The sequence below is a fragment of the Hyla sarda genome, unplaced genomic scaffold, assembly GCF_029499605.1.
Source record: "Hyla sarda isolate aHylSar1 unplaced genomic scaffold, aHylSar1.hap1 scaffold_250, whole genome shotgun sequence".
NCBI classification, from domain to species: domain Eukaryota; kingdom Metazoa; phylum Chordata; class Amphibia; order Anura; family Hylidae; genus Hyla; species Hyla sarda.
In genome coordinates this window covers 76237-89559 of record NW_026609187.1, presented here as the reverse complement: position 1 = coordinate 89559, position 13323 = coordinate 76237, and the positions used below count along the sequence as shown (strand labels likewise).

Here is a 13323-nt window from a genome sequence, read left to right as displayed (position 1 = left end):
ATTCAGCAGCAGCAGTCCTGTGCCTGGTCGCTCCAACAGGGGCCAGACACAAGCGGCACCACCTATTGTCTTTTGCCTGCAGTAGGGGCCCACTGGACTAACCAGCAAGCAGCTGCAGCAGTAAATAAACAGGTAATCTTTCTTTCCAACACTGAACCCTGGTGGTGCACTTAATATATGCTACCAGATAGGGGACATATCAGATATTAAACTAATATAAACAGACACCACATTTGATACCAGCCAAAAGGAAGAATGAGAAGTGATAACTGTGAAAGGGGAGGAACCAACGCTGTCCCCTTCACATGCACCATCACTACTTGTAGGAAGGGAGGCTGGCTGGCAACCTCCCATACACACTCTGGCTGGGTGGCAGTCACCCACCAGTACACACAGCAGACCCTAAACCCATATCATTATTGCTAAGCAGGAAGATGGGAGTCCATTTCACTCTGATGGACCATTTTTAAATGCAATCCATAACCTGGCTTTGGAAGGAACCCTTCTTACTCCTCCTACTTGCATTTGATACTGGGTTTAGGATCTGCATAGGAAACACACACACACACACACACAAGCACACACTTACCTGTGTTGCCTGCTGACGCCTCCTTGGCTGTCCCCAAACGGTATAAAACCAACAGCCACGGGAAGCTGTAAGGATAGAGGACATACCTGCATCCTATTGGACTCACTTGTCTTGGTTAAATCCAGCTTATTTGAAAACCTATGGATCTGCTGCTTCTGCTCATGGCAGTGCTGCTTCTGACAAGGCTGTTCTTTGGTGGGCCTAGGTGACATCACAATCTCCATGGTTACATACACAACAAAGGTCAGATGTTGTTTACACCTGGCCATGCCAGTGGTATTGAGTAGCATATCACAGTGCTAAGGGTCCTGGATGCAACAATCTTTCAATGGGGAATAGCCGCACTGAGTTTGTCAAGTGCACCCATGTTTGCAACTCCAACAATACACACATATGTATGTATGTATGTATGTATGTATGTATGTATGTATGTATCTATCTATCTATCTATCTATCTATCTCTTTCTCTCTTTCTATATGTATATATATATATATAGAGAGAGAGAGAGAGAGAGAGAGAGAGAGAGAGAGAGAGAGAGAGAGAGAGAGAGAGAGAGAGAGAGAGAGAGAGAGAGAGAGAGAGAGAGATGGAAATACTTTTTTAAACATGTTTTCACCTTTTTTTTTAACCTTCTTTTTTTCTTCTCTCCATGTTTTCCTTCTTTCCTCCTTTTTTCCTATGCTGCTGCTTCTTATTTTTCTTCTTTTTCAGACCCTATCATTGCACTATTGCTTATTCAATACCACCAGCAGATGGAGACACTATATTACAACATTAGTTGTGAGCAGCAGTTTGTACAAACAAATGCCTCATAGCTGATGTCCTATCCATTATTGCAATGGATGGTTGGCTGGCAACATTTGTTTTTATTATTCCAATACCACAGTACCAATGCATGGTCAATCAACAGCAATGACACCCCCATGTCAATTAACAAGATTCAGCACCCACTACCTGAAAGACAGCTACCTATCATGTCATGTCCAACCTGCACAGGTGTGCTGGTTGCTGAGCTTATTCAATTAAAGAGGACATTCAGCAGCAGCAGTCCTGTGCCTGGTCGCTCCAACAGGGGCCAGACACAAGCGGCACCACCTATTGTCTTTTGCCTGCAGTAGGGGCCCACTGGACTAGCCAGCAAGCAGCTGCAGCAGTAAATAAACAGGTAATCTTTCTTTCCAACACTGAACCCTGGTGGTGCACTTAATATATGCTACCAGATAGGGGACATATCAGATATTAAACTAATATAAACAGACACCACATTTGATACCAGCCAAAAGGAAGAATGAGAAGTGATAACTGTGAAAGGGGAGGAACCAACGCTGTCCCCTTCACATGCACCATCACTACTTGTAGGAAGGGAGGCTGGCTGGCAACCTCCCATACACACTCTGGCTGGGTGGCAGTCACCCACCAGTACACACAGCAGACCCTAAACCCATATCATTATTGCTAAGCAGGAAGATGGGAGTCCATTTCACTCTGATGGACCATTTTTAAATGCAATCCATAACCTGGCTTTGGAAGGAACCCTTCTTACTCCTCCTACTTGCATTTGATACTGGGTTTAGGATCTGCATAGGAAACACACACACACACACACACAAGCACACACTTACCTGTGTTGCCTGCTGACGCCTCCTTGGCTGTCCCCAAACGGTATAAAACCAACAGCCACGGGAAGCTGTAAGGATAGAGGACATACCTGCATCCTATTGGACTCACTTGTCTTGGTTAAATCCAGCTTATTTGAAAACCTATGGATCTGCTGCTTCTGCTCATGGCAGTGCTGCTTCTGACAAGGCTGTTCTTTGGTGGGCCTAGGTGACATCACAATCTCCATGGTTACATACACAACAAAGGTCAGATGTTGTTTACACCTGGCCATGCCAGTGGTATTGAGTAGCATATCACAGTGCTAAGGGTCCTGGATGCAACAATCTTTCAATGGGGAATAGCCGCACTGAGTTTGTCAAGTGCACCCATGTTTGCAACTCCAACAATACACACATATGTATGTATGTATGTATGTTGTATGTATGTATGTATGTATGTATGTATGTGTATCTATCTATCTATCTATCTATCTCTTTCTCTCTCTCTATATGTATATATATATATATATATATATAATTTTTTTTCTTTTAAATATATATATATATATATATATATATATATATATATACATATATAGAGAGAGAGAGAGATGGAAATACTTTTTTAAACATGTTTTCACCTTTTTTTTACCTTCTTTTTTTCTTCTCTCCATGTTTTCCTTCTTTTTTCCTATGCTGCTGCTTCTTATTTTACTCCTTTTTCAGACCCTATCATTGCACTATTGCTTATTCAATACCACCAGCAGATGGAGACACTATATTACAACATTAGTCGTGAGCAGCAGTTTGTACAAACAAATGCCTCATAGCTGATGTCCTATCCATTATTGCAATGGATGGCTGGCTGGCAACATTTGTTTTAATTATTCCAATACCACAGTACCAATGCATGGTCAATCAACAGCAATGACACCCCCATGTCAATTAACAAGATTCAGCACCCACTACCTGAAAGACAGCTACCTATCATGTCATGTCCAACCTGCACAGGTGTGCTGGTTGCTGAGCTTATCCAATTAAAGAGGACATTCAGCAGCAGCAGTCCTGTGCCTGGTCACTCCAACAGGGGCCAGACACAAGCGGCACCACCTATTGTCTTTTGCCTGCAGTAGGGGCCCACTGGACTAGCCAGCAAGCAGCTGCAGCAAATAAACAGGTAATCTTTCTTTCCAACACTGAACCCTGGTGGTGCATTTAATATATGCTACCAGATAGGGGACATATCAGATATTAAACTGATATAAACAGACACCACATTTGATACCAGCCAAAAGGAAGAATGAGAAGTGATAACTGTGAAAGGGGAGGAACCAACGCTGTCCCCTTCACATGCACCATCACTACTTGTTGGAAGGTAGGCTGGCTGGCAGCCTCCCATACACACTCTGGCTGGGTGGCAGTCACCCACCAGTACACACAGCAGGCCCTAAACCCATATCATTATTGCTAAGCAGGAAGATGGGAGTCCATTTCCCTCTGATGGACCATTTTTAAATGCAATCCATAACCTGGCTTTGGCAGGAACCCTTCTTACTCCTCCTACTTGCATTTGATACTGGGTTTAGGATCTGCATAGGAAACACACACACACACACACACACACACACACACACACAAGCACACACTTACCTGTGTTGCCTGCTGACGCCTCCTTGGCTGTCCCCAAACGGTATAAAACCAACAGCCACGGGAAGCTGTAAGGATAGAGGACATACCTGCATCCTATTGGACTCACTTGTCTTGGTTAAATCCAGCTTATTTGAAAACCTATGGATCTGCTGCTTCTGCTCATGGCAGTGCTGCTTCTGACAAGGCTGTTCTTTGGTGGGCCTAGGTGACATCACAATCTCCATGGTTACATACACAACAAAGGTCAGATGTTGTTTACACCTGGCCATGCCAGTGGTATTGAGTAGCATATCACAGTGCTAAGGGTCCTGGATGCAACAATCTTTCAATGGGGAATAGCCGCACTGAGTTTGTCAAGTGCACCCATGTTTGCAACTCCAACAATACACACATATGTATGTATGTATGTATCTATCTATCTATCTATCTATCTCTTTCTCTCTTTCTATATGTATATATATATATATATATATATAGAGAGAGAGAGAGAGAGAGAGAGAGAGAGATGGAAATACTTTTTTAAACATGTTTTCACCTTTTTTTTTAACCTTCTTTTTTTCTTCTCTCCATGTTTTCCTTCTTTCCTCCTTTTTTCCTATGCTGCTGCTTCTTATTTTTCTTCTTTTTCAAACCCTATCATTGCACTATTGCTTATTCAATACCACCAGCAGATGGAGACACTATATTACAACATTAGTTGTGAGCAGCAGTTTGTACAAACAAATGCCTCATAGCTGATGTCCTATCCATTATTGCAATGGATGGTTGGCTGGCAACATTTGTTTTTATTATTCCAATACCACAGTACCAATGCATGGTCAATCAACAGCAATGACACCCCCATGTCAATTAACAAGATTCAGCACCCACTACCTGAAAGACAGCTACCTATCATGTCATGTCCAACCTGCACAGGTGTGCTGGTTGCTGAGCTTATTCAATTAAAGAGGACATTCAGCAGCAGCAGTCCTGTGCCTGGTCGCTCCAACAGGGGCCAGACACAAGCGGCACCACCTATTGTCTTTTGCCTGCAGTAGGGGCCCACTGGACTAGCCAGCAAGCAGCTGCAGCAGTAAATAAACAGGTAATCTTTCTTTCCAACACTGAACCCTGGTGGTGCACTTAATATATGCTACCAGATAGGGGACATATCAGATATTAAACTGATATAAACAGACACCACATTTGATACCAGCCAAAAGGAAGAATGAGAAGTGATAACTGTGAAAGGGGAGGAACCAACGCTGTCCCCTTCACATGCACCATCACTACTTGTAGGAAGGTAGGCTGGCTGTCAGCCTCCCATACACACTCTGGCTGGGTGGCAGTCACCCACCAGTACACACAGCAGGCCCTAAACCCATATCATTATTGCTAAGCAGGAAGATGGGAGTCGATTTCACTCTGATGGACCATTTTTAAATGCAATCCATAACCTGGCTTTGGCAGGAACCCTTCTTACTCCTCCTACTTGCATTTGATACTGGGTTTAGGATCTGCATAGGAAACACACACACACACACACACACACACACAAGCACACACTTACCTGTGTTGTCTGCTGACGCCTCCTTGGCTGTCCCCAAACGGTATAAAACCAACAGCCACGGGAAGCTGTAAGGATAGAGGACATACCTGCATCCTATTGGACTCACTTGTCTTGGTTAAATCCAGCTTATTTGAAAACTTATGGTGCTGCTGCTTCTGATCATGGCAGTGCTGCTTCTGACAAGGCTGTTCTTTGGTGGGCCTAGGTGACATCACAATCTCCATGGTTACATACACAACAAAGGTCAGATGTTGTTTACACCTGGCCATGCCAGTGGTATTGAGTAGCATATCACAGTGCTAAGGGTCCTGGATGCAACAATCTTTCAATGGGGAATAGCCGCACTGAGTTTGTCAAGTGCACCCATGTTTGCAACTCCAACAATACACACATATATATGTATGTATGTATGTTGTATGTATGTATGTATGTATGTATGTATGTATGTGTATCTATCTATCTATCTATCTATCTCTTTCTCTCTCTCTATATGTATATATATATATATATATATATATATAATTTTTTTTTCTTTTAAATATATATATATATATATATATATATATATATATATATACATATATAGAGAGAGAGAGATGGAAATACTTTTTTAAACATGTTTTCACCTTTTTTTTACCTTCTTTTTTTCTTCTCTCCATGTTTTCCTTCTTTCCTCCTTTTTTCCTATGCTGCTGCTTCTTATTTTTCTTCTTTTTCAGACCCTATCATTGCACTATTGCTTATTCAATACCACCAGCAGATGGAGACACTATATTACAACATTAGTTGTGAGCAGCAGTTTGTACAAACAAATGCCTCATAGCTGATGTCCTATCCATTATTGCAATGGATGGCTGGCTGGCAACATTTGTTTTAATTATTCCAATACCACAGTACCAATGCATGGTCAATTAACAAGATTCAGCACCCACTACCTGAAAGACAGCTACCTATCATGTCATGTCCAACCTGCACAGGTGTGCTGGTTGCTGAGCTTATTCAATTAAAGAGGACATTCAGCAGCAGCAGTCCTGTGCCTGGTCGCTCCAACAGGGGCCAGACACAAGCGGCACCACCTATTGTCTTTTGCCTGCAGTAGGGGCCCACTGGACTAGCCAGCAAGCAGCTGCAGCAAATAAACAGGTAATCTTTCTTTCCAACACTGAACCCTGGTGGTGCACTTAATATATGCTACCAGATAGGGGACATATCAGATATTAAACTGATATAAACAGACACCACATTTGATACCAGCCAAAAGGAAGAATGAGAAGTGATAACTGTGAAAGGGGAGGAACCAACGCTGTCCCCTTCACATGAACCATCACTACTTGTAGGAAGGGAGGCTGGCTGGCAGCCTCCCATACACACTCTGGCTGGGTGGCAGTCACCCACCAGTACACACAGCAGACCCTAAACCCATATCATTATTGCTAAGCAGGAAGATGGGAGTCCATTTCACTCTGATGGACCATTTTTAAATGCAATCCATAACCTGGATTTGGCAGGAACCCTTCTTACTCCTCCTACTTGCATTTGATACTGGGTTTAGGATCTGCATAGGAAACACACACACACACACACACACAAGCACACACTTACCTGTGTTGCCTGCTGACGCCTCCTTGGCTGTCCCCAAACGGTATAAAACCAACAGCCACGGGAAGCTGTAAGGATAGAGGACATACCTGCATCCTATTGGACTCACTTGTCTTGGTTAAATCCAGCTTATTTGAAAACCTATGGATCTGCTGCTTCTGCTCATGGCAGTGCTGCTTCTGACAAGGCTGTTCTTTGGTGGGCCTAGGTGACATCACAATCTCCATGGTTACATACACAACAAAGGTCAGATGTTGTTTACACCTGGCCATGCCAGTGGTATTGAGTAGCATATCACAGTGCTAAGGTTCCTGGATGCAACAATCTTTCAATGGGGAATAGCCGCACTGAGTTTGTCAAGTGCACCCATGTTTGCAACTCCAACAATACACACATATGTATGTATGTATGTATGTATGTATGTATGTATGTATGTATGTATGTATCTATCTATCTATCTCTTTCTCTCTTTCTATATGTATATATATATATATATATAGAGAGAGAGAGAGAGAGAGAGAGAGAGAGAGAGAGAGAGAGATGGAAATACTTTTTTAAACATGTTTTCACCTTTTTTTTAACCTTCTTTTTTTCTTCTCTCCATGTTTTCCTTCTTTCCTCCTTTTTTCCTATGCTGCTGCTTCTTATTTTTCTTCTTTTTCAGACCATATCATTGCACTATTGCTTATTCAATACCACCAGCAGATGGAGACACTATATTACAACATTAGTTGTGAGCAGCAGTTTGTACAAACAAATGCCTCATAGCTGATGTCCTATCCATTATTGCAATGGATGGTTGGCTGGCAACATTTGTTTTTATTATTCCAATACCACAGTACCAATGCATGGTCAATCAACAGCAATGACACCCCCATGTCAATTAACAAGATTCAGCACCCACTACCTGAAAGACAGCTACCTATCATGTCATGTCCAACCTGCACAGGTGTGCTGGTTGCTGAGCTTATTCAATTAAAGAGGACATTCAGCAGCAGCAGTCCTGTGCCTGGTCGCTCCAACAGGGGCCAGACACAAGCGGCACCACCTATTGTCTTTTGCCTGCAGTAGGGGCCCACTGGACTAGCCAGCAAGCAGCTGCAGCAGTAAATAAACAGGTAATCTTTCTTTCCAACACTGAACCCTGGTGGTGCACTTAATATATGCTACCAGATAGGGGACATATCAGATATTAAACTGATATAAACAGACACAACATTTGATACCAGCCAAAAGGAAGAATGAGAAGTGATAACTGTGAAAGGGGAGGAACCAACGCTGTCCCCTTCACATGCACCATCACTACTTGTAGGAAGGTAGGCTGGCTGGCAGCCTCCCATACACACTCTGGCTGGGTGGCAGTCACCCACCAGTACACACAGCAGGCCCTAAACCCATATCATTATTGCTAAGCAGGAAGATGGGAGTCCATTTCACTCTGATGGACCATTTTTAAATGCAATCCATAACCTGGCTTTGGCAGGAACCCTTCTTACTCCTCCTACTTGCATTTGATACTGGGTTTAGGATCTGCATAGGAAACACACACACACACACACACACACACACACACACACAAGCACACACTTACCTGTGTTGTCTGCTGACGCCTCCTTGGCTGTCCCCAAACGGTATAAAACCAACAGCCACGGGAAGCTGTAAGGATAGAGGACATACCTGCATCCTATTGGACTCACTTGTCTTGGTTAAATCCAGCTTATTTGAAAACTTATGGTGCTGCTGCTTCTGATCATGGCAGTGCTGCTTCTGACAAGGCTGTTCTTTGGTGGGCCTAGGTGACATCACAATCTCCATGGTTACATACACAACAAAGGTCAGATGTTGTTTACACCTGGCCATGCCAGTGGTATTGAGTAGCATATCACAGTGCTAAGGGTCCTGGATGCAACAATCTTTCAATGGGGAATAGCCGCACTGAGTTTGTCAAGTGCACCCATGTTTGCAACTCCAACAATACACACATATGTATGTATGTAATGTATGTATGTAATGTATGTAATGTATGTAATGTATGTATGTATCTATCTATCTATCTATCTATCTCTTTCTATATGTATATATATATATATATATAATTTTTTTTTCTTTTAAATATATATATATATATATATATATATATATATATATATATATATATACATATATAGAGAGAGAGAGAGATGGAAATATTTTTTTAAACATGTTTTCACCTTTTTTTTTAACCTTCTTTTTTTCTTCTCTCCATGTTTTCCTTCTTTCCTCCTTTTTTCCTATGCTGCTGCTTCTTATTTTTCTTCTTTTTCAGACCCTATCATTGCACTATTGCTTATTCAATACCACCAGCAGATGGAGACACTATATTACAACATTAGTTGTGAGCAGCAGTTTGTACAAACAAATGCCTCATAGCTGATGTCCTATCCATTATTGCAATGGATGGTTGGCTGGCAACATTTGTTTTTATTATTCCAATACCACAGTACCAATGCATGGTCAATCAACAGCAATGACACCCCCATGTCAATTAACAAGATTCAGCACCCACTACCTGAAAGACAGCTACCTATCATCTCATGTCCAACCTGCACAGGTGTGCTGGTTGCTGAGCTTATTCAATTAAAGAGGACATTCAGCAGCAGCAGTCCTGTGCCTGGTCGCTCCAACAGGGGCCAGACACAAGCGGCACCACCTATTGTCTTTTGCCTGCAGTAGGGGCCCACTGGACTAGCCAGCAAGCAGCTGCAGCAGTAAATAAACAGGTAATCTTTCTTTCCAACACTGAACCCTGGTGGTGCACTTAATATATGCTACCAGATAGGGGACATATCAGATAGTAAACTGATATAAACAGACACCACATTTGATACCAGCCAAAAGGAAGAATGAGAAGTGATAACTGTGAAAGGGGAGGAACCAACGCTGTCCCCTTCACATGCACCATCACTACTTGTAGGAAGGTAGGCTGGCTGGCAGCCTCCCATACACACTCTGGCTGGGTGGCAGTCACCCACCAGTACACACAGCAGGCCCTAAACCCATATCATTATTGCTAAGCAGGAAGATGGGAGTCCATTTCACTCTGATGGACCATTTTTAAATGCAATCCATAACCTGGCTTTGGCAGGAACCCTTCTTACTCCTCCTACTTGCATTTGATACTGGGTTTAGGATCTGCATAGGAAACACACACACACACACACACACACACACACACAAGCACACACTTACCTGTGTTGTCTGCTGACGCCTCCTTGGCTGTCCCCAAACGGTATAAAACCAACAGCCACGGGAAGCTGTAAGGATAGAGGACATACCTGCATCCTATTGGACTCACTTGTCTTGGTTAAATCCAGCTTATTTGAAAACCTTTGGATCTGCTGCTTCTGCTCATGGCAGTGCTGCTTCTGACAAGGCTGTTCTTTGGTGGGCCTAGGTGACATCACAATCTCCATGGTTACATACACAACAAAGGTCAGATGTTGTTTACACCTGGCCATGCCAGTGGTATTGAGTAGCATATCACAGTGCTAAGGGTCCTGGATGCAACAATCTTTCAATGGGGAATAGCCGCACTGAGTTTGTCAAGTGCACCCATGTTTGCAACTCCAACAATACACACATATGTATGTATGTATGTATGTATGTATGTATGTATGTATGTATGTATGTATCTATCTATCTATCTATCTATCTATCTATCTCTTTCTCTCTTTCTATATGTATATATATATATATATATAGAGAGAGAGAGAGAGAGAGAGAGAGAGAGAGAGAGAGAGAGAGAGAGAGAGATGGAAATACTTTTTTAAACATGTTTTCACCTTTTTTTTAACCTTCTTTTTTTCTTCTCTCCATGTTTTCCTTCTTTCCTCCTTTTTTCCTATGCTGCTGCTTCTTATTTTTCTTCTTTTTCAGACCCTATCATTGCACTATTGCTTATTCAATACCACCAGCAGATGGAGATACTATATTACAACATTAGTTGTGAGCAGCAGTTTGTACAAACAAATGCCTCATAGCTGATGTCCTATCCATTATTGCAATGGATGGTTGGCTGGCAACATTTGTTTTTATTATTCCAATACCACAGTACCAATGCATGGTCAATCAACAGCAATGACACCCCCATGTCAATTAACAAGATTTAGCACCCACTACCTGAAAGACAGCTACCTATCATGTCCAACCTGCACAGGTGTGCTGGTTGCTGAGCTTATTCAATTAAAGAGGACATTCAGCAGCAGCAGTCCTGTGCCTGGTCGCTCCAACAGGGGCCAGACACAAGCGGCACCACCTATTGTCTTTTGCCTGCAGTAAGGGCCCACTGGACTAGCCAGCAAGCAGCTGCAGCAGTAAATAAACAGGTAATCTTTCTTTACAACACTGAACCCTGGTGGTGCACTTAATATATGCTACCAGATAGGGGACATATCAGATATTAAACTGATATAAACAGACACCACATTTGATACCAGCCAAAAGGAAGAATGAGAAGTGATAACTGTGAAAGGGGAGGAACCAACGCTGTCCCCTTCACATGCACCATCACTACTTGTAGGAAGGTAGGCTGGCTGGCAGCCTCCCATACACACTCTGGCTGGGTGGCAGTCACCCACCAGTACACACAGCAGGCCCTAAACCCATATCATTATTGCTAAGCAGGAAGATGGGAGTCCATTTCACTCTGATGGACCATTTTTAAATGCAATCCATAACCTGGCTTTGGCAGGAACCCTTCTTACTCCTCCTACTTGCATTTGATACTGGGTTTAGGATCTGCATAGGAAACACACACACACACACACACACACACAAGCACACACTTACCTGTGTTGTCTGCTGACGCCTCCTTGGCTGTCCCCAAACGGTATAAAACCAACAGCCACGGGAAGCTGTAAGGATAGAGGACATACCTGCATCCTATTGGACTCACTTGTCTTGGTTAAATCCAGCTTATTTGAAAACTTATGGTGCTGCTGCTTCTGATCATGGCAGTGCTGCTTCTGACAAGGCTGTTCTTTGGTGGGCCTAGGTGACATCACAATCTCCATGGTTACATACACAACAAAGGTCAGATGTTGTTTACACCTGGCCATGCCAGTGGTATTGAGTAGCATATCACAGTGCTAAGGGTCCTGGATGCAACAATCTTTCAATGGGGAATAGCCGCACTGAGTTTGTCAAGTGCACCCATGTTTGCAACTCCAACAATACACACATATATATGTATGTATGTTGTATGTATGTATGTGTATATGTATGTGTATCTATCTATCTATCTATCTATCTCTTTCTCTCTCTCTCTCTCTCTCTCTCTCTCTATATGTATATATATATATATATATATATATATATATATAATTTTTTTTTCTTTTAAATATATATATATATATATATATATATATATATATATATATATATACATATATAGAGAGAGAGAGATGGAAATACTTTTTTAAACATGTTTTCACCTTTTTTTTACCTTCTTTTTTTCTTCTCTCCATGTTTTCCTTCTTTCCTCCTTTTTTCCTATGCTGCTGCTTCTTATTTTTCTTCTTTTTCAGACCCTATCATTGCACTATTGCTTATTCAATACCACCAGCAGATGGAGACACTATATTACAACATTAGTTGTGAGCAGCAGTTTGTACAAACAAATGCCTCATAGCTGATGTCCTATCCATTATTGCAATGGATGGCTGGCTGGCAACATTTGTTTTAATTATTCCAATACCACAGTACCAATGCATGGTCAATTAACAAGATTCAGCACCCACTACCTGAAAGACAGCTACCTATCATGTCATGTCCAACCTGCACAGGTGTGCTGGTTGCTGAGCTTATTCAATTAAAGAGGACATTCAGCAGCAGCAGTCCTGTGCCTGGTCGCTCCAACAGGGGCCAGACACAAGCGGCACCACCTATTGTCTTTTGCCTGCAGTAGGGGCCCACTAGACTAGCCAGCAAGCAGCTGCAGCAAATAAACAGGTAATCTTTCTTTCCAACACTGAACCCTGGTGGTGCACTTAATATATGCTACCAGATAGGGAACATATCAGATATTAAACTGATATAAACAGACACCACATTTGATACCAGCCAAAAGGAAGAATGAGAAGTGATAACTGTGAAAGGGGAGGAACCAACGCTGTCCCCTTCACATGCACCATCACTACTTGTAGGAAGGGAGGCTGGCTGGCAGCCTCCCATACACACTCTGGCTGGGTGGCAGTCACCCACCAGTACACACAGCAGACCCTAAACCCATATCATTATTGCTAAGCAGGAAGATGGGAGTCCATTTCACTCTGATGGACCATTTTTAAATGCAATCCAT

The 13323-nt window shown here is 42.5% G+C and overlaps 3 pseudogenes; all 3 read right to left on the bottom strand.

Moving 5' to 3' along the window:
• Positions 1-3392: 3392 nt before the first annotated feature.
• On the bottom strand, positions 3393-3495 carry LOC130323514 (U2 spliceosomal RNA; annotated as a pseudogene).
• A 4636-nt stretch (positions 3496-8131) lies between these two features.
• On the bottom strand, positions 8132-8234 carry LOC130323523 (U2 spliceosomal RNA; annotated as a pseudogene).
• Positions 8235-13001: 4767 nt separating this feature from the next.
• Positions 13002-13104, bottom strand: LOC130323520 (U2 spliceosomal RNA; annotated as a pseudogene).
• Between the last annotated feature and the right edge of the window lie 219 nt (positions 13105-13323).